The following is a 14,983-nucleotide window of genomic DNA, read 5'->3' as shown; positions in this document are numbered from 1 at the left end:
ACTTTCTTACACCCATGCTCCTTTCTTCCACAAATTTTGTGTGATGCCCTTAAACCATGTTGAAATGAAATTCCTGGTTAACCTATAAGCACAATTTAAAAAAATTAATAGGGTGCCCTAAATGTAGTATAAAAGAGAGATCAAATAGAAATAGTTTCTAATAAAAACTAGATAAAAATAATTTGTAATAAAATAGAGTGTTTCCACTTATAAGCACATGCCCGTGACTACACTAGAAGATATAATGAAACAGTCCGATGTCTGCATTTATGCATAAAAAGTCATGAACTTAACATCTACAAATGTGGACTGATTTGGATTTTTTTATTAGCAACTCAAAGGCCTGGAGTAGGGCTGGCACTGGTCATAAGATTTGTTGAAACAACTCTTGTTAAGGTTCCAAAAACACAAAGGGGAACCTGCCCTGAATTTACATGGTGGTTGCATTTGGTGGGGAGTGGATATATATTAAAACTGGTCCCTGCTTGAATGCTCTGTGTGCAAAATAATGTGGAGTTAGGTCCTAGGTTTGCATATTATAAATGGGTTTTCATCTGTGTGGTGTCTGGTGGGATGGTCAACTGCCCTGTGGGCTGCAAGATTGTCCCATGCACATCCCTGCCCCTTCCACTAAGTGCCCATTGCTTGTGACAACAACCAAAAGTCTTTCCACCAGTTTCCAAACTGCACCCTGAGGGACAGTACTGCCCCCATAGAGAACTACTGATCACATTTTAAAGTTTTACTCAAAGATTATATACCAACCTCTTAATATCTCTCTAAGTTATTCAAGCCCTGGATTTAGTGGCATCTGGATGGAAAAGGCAACAAGCAAGATAATGGTGGAAAGATCCCGAATCTAGAAAGATCCAGGTTACACTGTTTTCTGCTGTATTTCCAGGTCTACTGGCACATACTAGGTGCTTAACAAATATCTGTGCAACGAAATTATCAGCTGTGTGGCTTTGAGAAAATTACTTAACTTTCTGGAGGCTCAATTCCCTCACAGTGAAATGATGGTCATACTACAGGGCTGTGATTACAGATGATTAAGTGACCAGATACGGGAAAGCCTGGAGATGTGTAGAAGGAGCTCAACAACAATGAGTTGACAATGAAAATCAAGATCCTGCTATGATCTAGCTGGGATGAATTCTGGATCATGGAAAAGCTAACAGAAGCGTGTTTTCAAAACAGCCTCTGACTAGACTACTTGACCTTTCAGGAAGGTGGTTCCTTTCAACCTTGAGACTCAGCAATTCTGAGGCCCTTGTCTAGACAGAGGTGGAGATGAGGAGCCATGTTCCCACCCACACTTGCCCACCATGGGCCAGTGCCTAGCACATCCCTGAGCCCTCCAAACATTCTAGGAAAGTGAACTCCCTCCATGCCACTCCTCCACCCTGTCATTCAAGTGAAGGACAGAAGCAAACATTGATTGAGCACATCCTACATACCAGGAGCTTTATTTTTCCCTAATCCAAGCTGTTAAATCTCCTCAAGATGGGAGGAGATGGGAAGCAATATCCCATACATGAGGGAACGGGACTCAGAGACCGCCAGTGATTTGCTTTAGGTCTCAGAGTGAGCTTGGGGCAGTGTCTCCTAGGGCTGGCCTTCCTTCTGCCACAATGGGGCAGCTTGTCAGAATCACCTGCAGAGCACCACAGCCCACACCCCACTACCCAGCTCCTAGGATTCACCGAACACAGACGGAGTGGAGGTCCTTTGCTCCCACCACTGGTTCAGAAAAGCAGGGTTAAGTGTATACAGACTGGGAGAGAAGATGGAGAACAGGTTGGAAGGTGTTGAACACCAGTAATACTGGGGATGGACTGGGACTGAGGCAATGGAAGGATTTTAAGCAGGATAAGAGATGCTCAGTAAGGTGCTTTAAGAAGATTCTACCCATAGTGGACTAGGAGACTTCGAAACTGGTCAGGCGGCTGCAGGGATTCTTCTTGAAAGTATCCCTCAATCTCTCATTTCCCTGCCCCTTCTTTCTAGCAGGGGAGCTCCCAGAGCTCAGGGAAGCCCAGGCAGCTCTCCCATCCAGAGTACGGTGGTTCTGGCAGCTTCTGGTGTTGGGATCCACTGACTCTCTGTCTTCTATTTCTTCTTTGATTTTGCACAAAGGTGCTATGGGTCCGAGGGTTAGATGCTGCTGTTTTTCTGGCCCCGGTCTCCAAGTCAGCAAGATGATAGGGTTGGACTAAGAGCTCTCCTTTTATCTTTATGGGAGTGGGAGGAGCCTAGAAAAGTAATAGGACATGAGCGAGAGATAAGGGGTGGACGGTGGAAGCCTTGTGCACAAGTCACCAGAAAAGGGGGTGACCCCCAAAGGAAGAATAGCACATTCACAGGTTATCAGGTCCCAGAGGCAGGTCATTCCCGGTTCTTCTCCTACCTTGTTGGGGAGGAGGGACACTAGCAAGGTCGGGCCACCCAGAGGCCCTGGGACAGCCAGCTTGCCCTTGAGGGAGGGTTGGCATCCCAGTTTTGAACAGGCTGAGAGGGGCTGGGCAAGATCTTCTCTGGTGGGGATGCCTCTGAATCCCTAGGATGAAGTATAGTCCCAGAGAGGCCAGGTCCTACAGATTCCTTTGATGATGACAGATGCTTTGTTTTTTTTGTTTTTTTTGTTTTTAATTTTTTTTTTGTTTTTTTGAGAAGCAACAGAATTCCTTTTGAACAAGATTTCCTTCCTTCATTTATTTATTTACTTTTTATCCAGTGATTCAGCGAAACAACCTCAAAACCAGTCTCCAATGAGAGGCAGGAAGAACCAAACCCTCAAACATCAGTGATCCTGTGAGGTTTCTGCCTTGTGGAACTTTCCTTAAAATAACTGCATCAGGAGATTGTCCAGTTGGGGGTAGAAGAAGAGGAAAACCTGAAAGCAGAGTCTTGGGGCTCCTGAAGGATTCAGGTAACTGGAGGGAGGACTCTCCACAGTGAGGACTTGGATGGGGGTCTTAGCATTTGTTTCCCCAACCTCGCAGATTCCAGAGGGTGCCATCTTCCTGAAGAAGGCACGGGTCGGGGTCTGAACTCCATTGTGCAAGACAAGTGACTTGCATGACAGGTACTATGGTTATAGCAGTGGAATATGAATTGGAACCTTCTTGCCGCATGTCCATATGTTCTTCACCCATGCTATAATATATCCCAATTCTTGATGCAATGTTTTGGTTCCTTTAATTCAGTGGGAAAAACAAAAAAGTCTTTAATGCATCTAAATTGGAATCAGGCCAACAAGATAAAAGGTTGTGGCGGAAATAGTGCCAGACTGGAAATTCAGGAGACGTGGGTCCTATTTCAGCTTTGGTTTATTAAGCCATGGGACCTTGTGTAGGTTGCTTCCCGAAGGACACAGAGATGTCCAGGGTCAGAGGAACCTGGTATTTGTAAGCAGGAAGTCAGGACAGATCTGAGAATAGAGCTGCTGATGGGCAGAGCGAGGTGGGGTGGAAGTCCTTGCCCAAGAGTCACGCAGACTTGGGGGTACGTCCTAGTTTTCCACTATGGGCTGCATGATCTAGAGCAAGTGTCTGTGTCTCTGAGCCTCAGCTTTCCTATCTTTAAAATGGACAAAAATAGTAAGCCATCTCGAAGGGCTGTTGTGATAAACGAAAGTGAGAGGATGCATGAGGAAGTGCTTAGTAAATGTGAAAGCATGGCACATATAAGAGATGTCATTATTCTAAATATTAGGGGAATGAATATTAGTCCTCAGAGGGCCTGGGGTTAAGTAATAGCAGCTACTATAACAACTATCATTATTGAGTGTTTACTATTTGTCACACTGAGTCAAATGTATAAACTAAGTGTATAAACTCATTTAATCTTTATTTAAGTATAACTTATACATAGGAAGTTAACAGCTCTAATCTTAAGAGTACTGCTTGATTAATCTTTACATTTGAATATATCACAGAACTCACTGAATCTTCATCAAGAACCCTACACTGCTTATTCCCCTTTTACAGATTTGGAAACCGAGGCATGGCTGGGTTGCAAACCCAGTCTGTCTGCATACTGTTAGTCATGTGCTACTGCCTCAGGTATCCAGTTCCTCAAGAGGATAGCTGGAGTCACCAGTGGCTGGGAAACTGAGAGGTCCCCAAGAGGCTACTGGAAGATTCTGTCCCAGGTGGAACCTGTTACTTGCCCAGGTGAGGAAAGCCCAGGGTCTGAAACAGAGGGGAAGGAAGCAAATGCACCTGAAAGTGGGAAAAAGAACAAGGCATAGGAAAGGAGGTTCAAGCAGTAGGAGCAGAATCTGAAGGAAGGAGACAGTCACTGCTGAGGGTCTGATTATTGATGCCTCTAAAATTTGGTGTATAAGAGCCAGTTCTTGATCAGCTTTCCTGGTGCATTGACAGAGACAAAGATCAAGTTCGGAAATGGAATCTGTCCTTAAGCACTCACAGCTCCCCAGGTGGGACCCACAGCAGATGATGCTCATTTCCCAGGGGGTTAGCACTACTTCCCAGAGCTTCCATTACACCCTCAGTTAAGAGCCAGGCCAAGGCAGTGCTGAGAAAGCAAGTCTGGGAGAGAAGTACCTCATCGCCCCACCGTTGCTGGAGACAGAGGAATGGGCAACCTGCTCTCAAATGATAGGAAATGAACAGAACAACAGCTGAAGGCAGCTTGGTGCCTGAAAGAACTTTGAGCTGGAGTGCAGGAGGACCTGGTTCAAGCCCTGGTCCCAGTTCTGGCTTCACATGACCTTGTACTCACTCCTGACCTTGAGGAAGTCATGTCTTATCTCTGGGCCCTGGTTTACCCCACTGTGGAATTAGAGGCATGACAAAGATAACATCTGTTTCTTTCACTTAAAAACTCAATGAAATGTTTACGTCACGATTGGAGAGTCCAGTGAGACTGAAGGTGGCCACCCCGGAAGGCCCAGGTTCACCTGCTGCGTAAACACTGAATGGAGATCGGTCGTGTGATAGAGCAATGGCAGGTGTCCATCTGTCTGTCCAAGTCTGTGTTCCTGCTCCTTGGTCCTCTCTCTTAAAGGCTTTAGGAAGGTCCAGTGCTCAGGACCAGGGCGATAAACATCATCTCCTTATTTGGGAGGCAGGAAGTTGCTCCCCACCCCCACCCTCTTTTGTTCTTCCAGAACTCCCACTTCACGCCCCCTCTCTTCAGTTTCCTGCTTCCTGAGGGTCTTCGAGCTGGTGGGGGACCTGGATTACAATTGCTACTCACTGATTTGAGATCCAGCAAGAGAGTGCTGCTTGTGTGAGCCAGCGGGCGGGAATGAATATGTCGGGTAAAGGGGAAAGGCGGGGGCCAGGGTCACGTAGAACAAGCCAGTCCCAAGAACCTAAAATTAGCTCTGGGAACTGGAATGTTAGGGCTCCAGGGAACCACAGCTGTGAAAAGAAAGCACGAGACAAGGAAGGAAAATGCACCCCGCCCACACCCACCACAAATGACTCGCTCACTCTCTCTGCCCCGGGGTCTCCACAGCTTTTAACCCACCCCCATAATATCTCTGGCTGAGCTCACCAGGCTGGTCAGTGGGAATCCCCCCTCTACGAGCACTCTTTCATTATCGCTGGAGACTGCGGGACAGTGTGGTCTAGGATTCCTGATAGGAAAAGGTTTAATTGGAAACAGGAAAGAAGAAGACAAGTTCGGGTCTGGGGTAATGACCACAATGAGAAAATGACAGGCCCACTAAAGTGAGAGGGTGACAGTGCAGAAGGGACACAAGGCAAGGGGGGCATGTCACACGCTGGAAGGCCCCCTGGGAGAGCTGGGCACATGGGAGACAGACAGCAGGCATGCTGAGCAGGGGAAGCAGAGTGGAAAAGGGCCTGAGGAAGGGGAGCTGGGGGGAAGCTGGGGGCTGTGCACCCCTTTGCACACATACAATGATTGGCTGTGTTTTTTTGTTTGTTTGTTTGTTTTTTTAAAAGACCACACATTACTGAGTGTGAAAGTCTGTGTTTTCAAGTGTCTAGAGCTCATGCATCTAACACAGGCCATGGAGAAGAATGTCAGGGAGAGGCGAGAGGCCAAACCTGAGGTGGAACCTGTAGAGAGCCATCCTTTACAAGCTGGGCTTGAAATTCAGGTCCTGGAAACCGATGGAGGGGACGTAGGGGATGAGGGGGATAAGGGGATGGATGCAAGCACTAGGTTTCTTTCTCCAGCTCCTTGTCCGAGTGGGAGAGCTTGGTATTCAAGGATTTTTGCTAAAAATCAGCTAAGGTTTCATTTTTGTGGAATAGCAACTGGGTATCTAGAGCCATGCCGTTCTGCCCACCCTGGGGAGGTTGGAGGCTAGGGCTGTGGGTGGGCGAGAGAACCTTTGTGAAAACCACTTTGGAAAGGGATAGGATGGAAGTGATATCTTTTGAGCACCTTTTGCTCTTTTCATGCCAAAGGCTCTATGACTGCTCTCCTTCTCACAGTTACCTAGAATGGAAACTCCAGGAAGGTGAAATATGGATTTTTTTTTTCTTTTTACCAAGGAATTCCAGCCTTGGGAACAACGCCTGGCACATAGTGGACCCTCTGCAATAACCTGCTGAATGGATGTGATATTCCAAAAACTCTGCAAAGTCCTTATTATCCTCTTCTTTTATGGATAAGGAAGCTGATGCTCCAAGAAGTGGAATCACTCTCAAGCTCCCACAGTGAATGAGAGCCAAGATTTTAATCTTTGCTGCTCATAAGGTCATGCAGAGTATGTCATATAGGCAGCCTCATCCTTATGCAATGCTGTTTTATAAAGTTATCTGGTTTTGTCCTGGGTTCCCTTCTCAGCCTCCCTGGGGCTCTCCACACTTTTGTCCTGCCACTGAGAATCAAATGTCTTGATCTTTTTCCCCAAGTGCCCAGTCCATGACTTTCAGATATGCTTTAATTAATCCTTCCTCAAACAATGATCAGTCCTTTGTACCCTTCATTCAGAGGTCACTCTAGCTATGTGTCTATGAGTAATAATAGATGCCAGTTAATGATGCATCAACTGGGTTATGCTCCTAGATTACAGAATTAAATACACTTATACTAAGATATAAGCTTTATGAATGCAATTCTTTTTAAAGATTTTTTATTTTTAAGTAACCTCTGCACCGAACACGGGGCTTGAACTTACAACCTCAAGATCAAGAGTTGCATGCTCTTCTGACTGAGCCAGCCAGGTTCCCCTATGCATGTAATTCTGAGAGATCTTTGGGTATTTGTAGAAAATGGTTTCCTGAACTTCTCTCCCCTCCCCCACCCTTTCTTCCCTCTCTCCTTCTTCTGATCATTCCAGTATTTCTCCCTCCTTCCTAAAGCCAAGCTACTGAAAGGCATGTGCCTTCCATAATATGAAGGGATCCTATTCTCAAATTATCAGCAATGACTTAGTCCCTTCCATGTCTCAGGACTCATGTGTTAGTACAGCTTCTCCCTCTGCCTGCTCAAACTCCTTTTCCTCTACCTACAAACATGCCTGAGCTTTGCTTTCATAAATAAAGTCAAGTATTCTTTTGATCCCTTAAGTAATCTTCTCTTATTATTTTATCTCCACACTTCTTCAACAAGTAGTCTCCCTATTGCTTTTACAATGCCCTGCAACCCAGTTTCTGCTCCCACTACTTTCCAAGGATCATTCCCTTGAATTGCTGGTGACTTTTAAAACATACACATACACACACACTTGTATGCTTTGTCTTCCCTCATTTTGAGATCTTTGTTCTGATTGAATTTTTTCATTTCACTGGAGTACATTCCCTCTGAAAGAGTCATTCCCTCTGAAAGAGTATATAGATGGTATACTTTGAGTATACCATAATTTGCATATTAAAGCCCCTTACCCAGCATTGTGGCTGGGTAAGGGAATCCTATATAACATACATTTCTCTCAGTCTGAGAAAATTGTTCTACTGTCCCTTGAGATTCTAGCTTTGCAGATAAATGTTGCCAGTCTCCTTTTTCTTTTGTAAGTAGCTTCCTCTGAAACTTTTCAGGTTTTTCTTTTTACTCTGGAGCTCAGAATTATCATCTGATTTTATCTTTGTATTTATTTTATCGTTAATATTTCTAGGACTCAGAGAACCCCTTTGATCAGATGACTCAAGTATTTCTTTAGTTCAGGAACATTTTCTTCTATTTTATCTTTAAAGTATCTCTTCTCTTCCCAAAGCTCCTATTATTTGTACATAGCTCTCTTGGGTCTTTTCTTTCATTCCCCTTGTATTTTGCTCATGATTCCTTTTCTTTGCATTTCTACTAAGTGCTCTGATATAGTCTACTACCAGCTTTCTTCTGAGCGAAACTGGGAGCCTTTCTCCTCCCCCCACATCCCCCTGCCACCCTAGCCTCTCTGAATGATTTTCCCTCCTTTTCATTGAACCGTCTCATTTCTAGGCTTCAGGAAAAAAATGCTTCATTTAATTTTTAAGTTCCCTTCTCTATCTTTTTTGATGGATCCTTCCTCCTTTCATCCTCTAAAATGGAAGTGTTTCCCAAGTTTATGCTCTTCTCTTTATACTTCCTTTCTTGGACATCGCACTTACTTTCTTTGTTGCAACGACTCTCTCTTTTCTGATGACTCTGCCTTTACCCCAGACCTCCTGAGTTCCAGATCATACATATAATCTACTGCCTCCTGGCCATCCAATCCAAAGGCACTCAACCATGTGTTCAAAACTAATCTTTCTTTCCTACTACACATGTAATTCTGTTTCATCTTATTTTGCCCTCAGCTGCAAAAGTAATCAAAATATACCACATCTAAATATGTCTGGGAAGGGACATTACTGTTAGCTTGAGGACTCAGGACTGCTCTATCATTCTAGTGCACTCCCCAGCACACTCACTCTCCTGTTCTGTTAGGCAACTATTTAACATTATATTCTTTCTTCTCACATTTTCAGTAAACCCTCCCCCTCTAGATTCTCAGTGATGAAGACCTTGCTTCACTTGAGAAGCAACGAGAAGAAAGCTGCCAAAGCTCTCACTACTCTTCCATCATCTGTCACGATACACTGTGTCTTCCCTCATGTTCCTCTGGATGAATTCTGCTCTTACCGATGGGGACCCTTCACTTGTGCTCCAGATATCACTCTTTCAATAATTTTAGGACATTGCTCTACAAGTTTCTCCTCTCTCTCCCATATCAACTTTTCTTTTATGGTTGGAACATTCCCATTGTCATTCAAACATGCTATTATAAGATTTCCCTAAAAGTAAAGCTCTTCTCTTGACCCTATATTCTCCTCCAATTACCATATAATTTTTCTATTCACCCTCACAGCAAAAAGTCTATACTTCTGCTTCCTCTTTTCCATTAATGCTGAATATAATGACCAAATTTCAATTCTCATTTTACTTTACCAAGCAGTTGGATTTGACATAGCTGATCACTTCACCTCTCTGAAACACTTTCCTCACTAGGCTTCTGAGACCCTGCCTTGATTCTTACCCAGTGCTTGATCTCAGTCATCTTTGCTGATTCCTTCTCATTTTCTTAACCTCTAACTTTTAAAAAAGATTTACTTTATTTAAAAAAACAATTATTTATTTTGAGAGAGAGAGCACAAGCGGGGGGTGGGGACAGAGGAGAAGTGGACTCCCCACTGGGCAGGGAGACCAAGGCAGGGCTCCATCCCAGGACTCTGGAATTATGACCTGAGCCAAAGGCAGATGTTTAACTGAGTCACACAGGTGTACCTTAATTTATTTATTTGAGTGTGCATGTGTGCACGTGTGTGCATGTATTGGAGGAGGGGCAGAAAGAGAGTATCTTTAAGCCGACTCCCCACTGAGAGGAGCTAGATCTCATGACCCGTGAGATCATAACCTGAGCTGAAACCGAGACAACATTCAACCGACTGAGCCCCCAGGAGCCCCCGACCTCTAAATTTTGAAGCACTGTTGTCTATACTTTTTTCTATTGACACTGTCTCCCATAGTGATCTCAGTCAGTCTTATGACTTCAAATATCATCTCCATACTGATGATTCCCAAATTTATATCCCCAGATAATCTTCTTCCTCTACTCTAGATTCAATTTCTCCTTCAACATCTCCACTTGATGCCTAATAGGCACTGCTAATGAAATATGTCAGCAGCCAGCCCCTCTGCCCGTTGCCATGCAGACTTCCTCATCTCAGTGAATGGCAGCTCCTTTTATTCTATCAGCCCCAAAGCCTTGGTGTCACCTTTAGCTTTTATTTTTCTCTTATATCCCACATCTAATCCATATGCAAATTCTGTAAGCCACATGTTTAAAATAAAATCAGAATTGACTACATTCTACCATGTCTGTTACAACCTCCCTGGACCAAGTGTCACTACCATTTTTCTCCTGCATTACTGCGATCACCTCCATCTTCTCTCTCTGTTTCTGCCCTTGCCCCCCCCCATTTTTCTCATCGCAAGCAGTGATGCTTTCTTCCTTCTTCCCTCACCCCGCCTTTCTCCCTTTCCTTTCCCAGAGGTTAAATACACATTAATAGGACTGAATACCAATTAGATACTGGAATTGGATGGAATTGGAAAGAATATCAATTGGACTCTCTACATTTTTTGCTCAAATTCCTGTGCAAATACACAGCATTCAAATAAGTATTTACAAATAAGCTTGAAAGAATGAAAATCTGTATTTCATAATCTTTTCAGAGTATTCTCATTTCTGGTTTCCCACTTCCCCTCAAACTGGCATTCTCCAACAAAAGGGATTTGGATTATGTCCTTTTCATCCAGTGAGGGAAAATGGAAAGGGAAAACATAAACCTAGCTCACCTCACATAAAAAAGCAAGGCCAAACCAACCCACTCCTGCCCTATCATCCTGTGCCACCAGGTGGAGAAGGTTGATGTTCTTATGCGATGACGGCCTTGTCCAGGGATTGACGTTCCAGAGTGCCCTAAAATATAAAGATGTCCTTCTACCTAAGACTCACATTCAGAGCTAGCCCCCAGCCCTCTAACACTCGTGAACACCAGATGCTCCAGGCCTGCCTTCTGAGGTTGGGCCTGCCATGACTGACTCATACTCTATCTGGACCCATCCTTACAGTATCAGAAAAGACTCACACTGGTGAGAAACAACCCCAGATGCCCTCACAGTAATGTGGCTCTCCAGCTTTCCCAATAGGTTACTTGCTAGCATTCCTATTCAATAAGCTGGCATTTGCTTACAAGAGATGAACACCATGACCAATCTTGTTTGTTTGGCAAGAGGGAGTGTGGGGGAAGGGATGGGGGCCTAGGGCCCATGTGGAGTCAGACAGGCCAGAAGAAGAGAAAACCTGCTCAACAAGGAGAAGGCTGCCTTGTGACCATCAAAGTTGTGAACTAAGGCAATTGAAAGAAAAATATTTTGTTTGTAGGCTATTTATTTTAAAGTAATTTAGAAGCACCCTGGAGCTTTCAAATGTTAATGTGAATGCCATTCTTCTGTTTAAAGCCCTGTAAAGCCCTGCAATGACTTCCCAGCTCACTCTGATCAAAAGAGAAATTCTTTAGGATGAGCTATGAGGTCCTACACCATCTGCCCTTCCCCACCCCTATCCTATCTCTGATCCTACCTCCTGCCCCTCCCTCTTACTCCCTTTGCTCACTTGTTGCTACTTGAACACACCAAGGACATCTCCATCTCAGGGCCTTTCCACCTGATATTCCCTTAGTCTAAAAACTCTTCTAGATACTCACATGGCTCTCTCTTTCTGCCTTTATTCATGTGTCAGCCTCATCAGAGAGACCTTCCCTCACCCACCTATATAACAACCAGCTTATTCTTAACACTCCATATTCCCCAATTAATACGTGTGTGGCCCAGATCAAGGTTCTTAAGTGTTCTGTATCTCTGTTTTCTCCTCTACAAGGTGGCTATAAGAAGTGCACCCATAAGAATGCAGTGAGGATTAAATGAGTTAATCCATGTAAGGTATATAGAATAGTGCCTGGCACATAGTGAGTGCTCAATTAAATGATGGCTATTATTATTATTAATGTTATTGTTATTTTGTGCAACTAGTTCTGGCCTCCTGAGGTTGTTCCCCACATAGATGTTAAAATTCCGAAAACTGAGTACCAGGAAGAAAAAGTTCACCCACACAAAGATGGAGAAGACACCAGAAGCAGCCTTTTAACTCCTGAGTCAGGCAAACCCCTGGCACATCCTTCATAATGCCTGTTATACAGTGACTCTTCTCTGGACAGCAGAAACAACAATACTAAGTGTGAAATGGGCTCCAGAACCAAGTCTGCCACCCACAGATGTTACACCAGTTACCTGACCTTTCTGAACTTCAGTTTCCCTTCTGTGAACTGAAGATAACATCTGTCTAACCCTCCTCACAGGGGAGGGTCACATGACCTACTGATCCCCAGAACTTTGATGCCCCTACTTGGTGTACTTGATTAGCCATTTCAAATACTCCATGAAAAGATGAACGATATCCTTTGTTCATTTTCAAGCCTATGGAGTGTGCAAAAGGATGCAGAGTCCACATGGAGCAGAACCCATGGGCTTGTGTGGGGTTTATTCATTTCCCAGGGCAAATAGTCATTGATCACTATGTTTGTGCTTGTCTTACCAACCAAGGAGGACACCTGGAAATGAACATATCTCTGTTTCCACGATCAGACTTTGAAACGGGAGACAGAGTACAATTTTTAGCAAGCTGCTGCTTGGGGCAGTTTGTCTTGGAAAGAGTGGCTGTTTGCTAGGAAGGATGGAATAGGATGCCTGGACAGCAGTTTCAGCCCAGAGAGGATGGGGCAAAATTCTCCTAGGGCATCTGGAAAGGCCATTGAGCCTGCAAAATAAGGTAAAGAAAGGGTCCTACACTAAAAAACAGAATTTGTCCACTGAGAACCTCTCTCATTCTTTCTGTCCCTGAAGACAATGAAGGGCATAAAAGTAGGATCAGAGGGTCAAAAAATGTTGCAAATGTTGGTGTTGTTTTATTATTATCTTTTTGCAAGAGGCAGGGGGAGGGGTGAGGAAGACATAGGCTGTCCTACGAAGTGTATAACAAAATGGAGAACCCTGGAGTGGGCCAGATGCAGATGAAGAATGAGACACAGGGCCTCCAGAAGGCACATCAGAGGGTGGGAGCTAACCAGTCTGGGAGTGGCTTCCTTATCCTTCTAGAACAGGGTCAGCCTACTTTGAAAAGGGCCATGTGATAGGCTGAAAAATGGTCTTCTAAAGATACCTACTTCCTAGTCCCTAAAATTTGTGTTTTCTTATTGGGAAAAACGGTTTTTGTAGATGTGATTAAGTTAAGGATCCCAAGACAGAGAGATTATCCTAGATTATCTGGGTGGGCCCTAAATGCCATTACACATATCTTTATTAGAGGAAGGCAGAGGGAGAATTAACACTCACATGCAAGCATGTGTGTGTGTGGTTGCTCCCCCACACCACCCCGAAGGCCATATGAAGATGGAAACAGGTTGGGGAGATGCAGCCCCAAGCCAAGAAATGCTGGCAACAACCAGGAACTGGAAGAGACAAAAAAGGAATTCTCCCCTGGAGTCTCCAGAGGGGGCTCAGCCTTGAAGACACCTTGGTTCTAGCCCACTGATACTGATTTTGGACTTCTGGCTCTTGGAAATGTGAGAAGACTAATTTTTGTGAGAGGACTAATTTCTGTGTTTGAAGACACCAGTCTGTGATATTTTGTTATGGCAGCTCTAGGAAATGAACATACTCATTACCTTAATAAATCCTCAAAGTAACCATGGGGTAATAAAATCTGATCATTTACTATGTGCCGGATGGTTTTCATTCATATTAACAACAGCTCAAGGAGGCAGATATTGTTATATTTCCATTTTACAGATGAGAAAACTGCAGCCCAGAGAAGACATCTAACTCTCCTAAGGTAACACAGCTTGCGCCTGGTTGAGCTGGCCTTTGAACACAGGGGTCTAGTTCCAAGTTCCATGTCCTGGGCCACTTTGTGGTGAGCTCCATGCCCACAGTGGTGCTCCTTCTACTGAGCCACATGGCCATGAGTCTTTGGTTCGCACCTTTCCTCTGTATTACCCTCAGTGGCCTCCTCTGGGATCCTGAGAGGATCAGATGGGACAGAGGACATGGAAAGTGTTTGGCTGTAAAAGGCAGTCGAGGTGGAGGCATAAGAACTCAAAGGGGAGCCCTGACAGTAGAAGTCATCCCATGACCCCCCCAGCACATGCACAGGAAAGTTTCTAGACCCATAAATGGCCATGGGTGACCTCACAGATGTTACCACCCAGAGCCACTGAAGATGCTGACCACGCAGGTGATCACTGGACATCAGGATATCAGCTCTTCAAGCCTGAGTCTGGCCTTGCCCCGGCTCATCAGCACCTCCTCCCACCTGCCTTCTCTGTACTTTTCAAATTCAGACCAAACCTTCCCAGAATCGTAGAGTTTCTTTTGCTGTAATGACTCCTTTAGTCCACAGAGAAGTAGATATTAAGTGATGGACCTGAGGCCACACAGCTAGTATGTTCTGTCCAAAGTGCCTGTGGATTTCGGTATTCTAGCTCCTCCTAGGCAGCTGGGAATTCCATCCGGTGGAGAGAATCCCAGAGGGAAAAGCAGGCATTGGGTCACATTAGCTTTCGTTTCATGGCCTGGAGCCAGCCCAACCCTCCTTTTCTGATTATCATTACACAGAAATACTGTTGCTCCCAACGCTCTGGGAAGACCCCAACCTCCATGAATTTGTTGGCGCCCAAGATGCCCACCATTCAGTCACCCAGGCATCCAACATCCTCTAGATTTGTTGAGTTCCTTTGTGCCAGGGACTGTGCTAATGCTTGAGATAAAAAGAATAAAAGAGTCTCTCTCCCAAAGAAACTGGCAAATTAACGGGAAAAGAGACAAGAAAATAAATAATTGCAGCATTCTGAAACTCATGCATTAGCAATTCACATTCATTTTTTGCCATTTTCTTATAACAGTTTACTATTAATATTTATTTAGTATTTTCTTTGCATTGACTTTTCTTTTCTTGTAA

At 44.5% G+C, this 14,983-nt stretch overlaps 1 protein-coding gene and 1 long non-coding RNA gene across 6 annotated transcripts in view; one reads left to right on the top strand and one right to left on the bottom strand.

Moving 5' to 3' along the window:
* Positions 1-14,983, bottom strand: part of SYN3 (synapsin III) — a 453,379-nt gene that overhangs the window by 208,187 nt on the left and 230,209 nt on the right. The gene's annotated exons all lie outside the window — the stretch shown is intronic.
* Positions 2,627-7,044, top strand: LOC309869571. The gene is made up of 4 exons (XR_014314269.1): positions 2,627-2,929; positions 3,990-4,175; positions 4,879-4,975; positions 6,498-7,044. It is a non-coding gene; the product is annotated as an uncharacterized lncRNA (long non-coding RNA).

The sequence above is a fragment of the Mustela nivalis genome (genome assembly GCF_964662115.1).
Source record: "Mustela nivalis genome assembly, chromosome: 7".
In the NCBI taxonomy this organism is placed as follows: Eukaryota; Metazoa; Chordata; class Mammalia; order Carnivora; family Mustelidae; genus Mustela; species Mustela nivalis.
The sequence above is the reverse complement of the archived record's forward strand: the minus strand, read 5'-3'. Positions and strand labels throughout refer to the sequence as shown.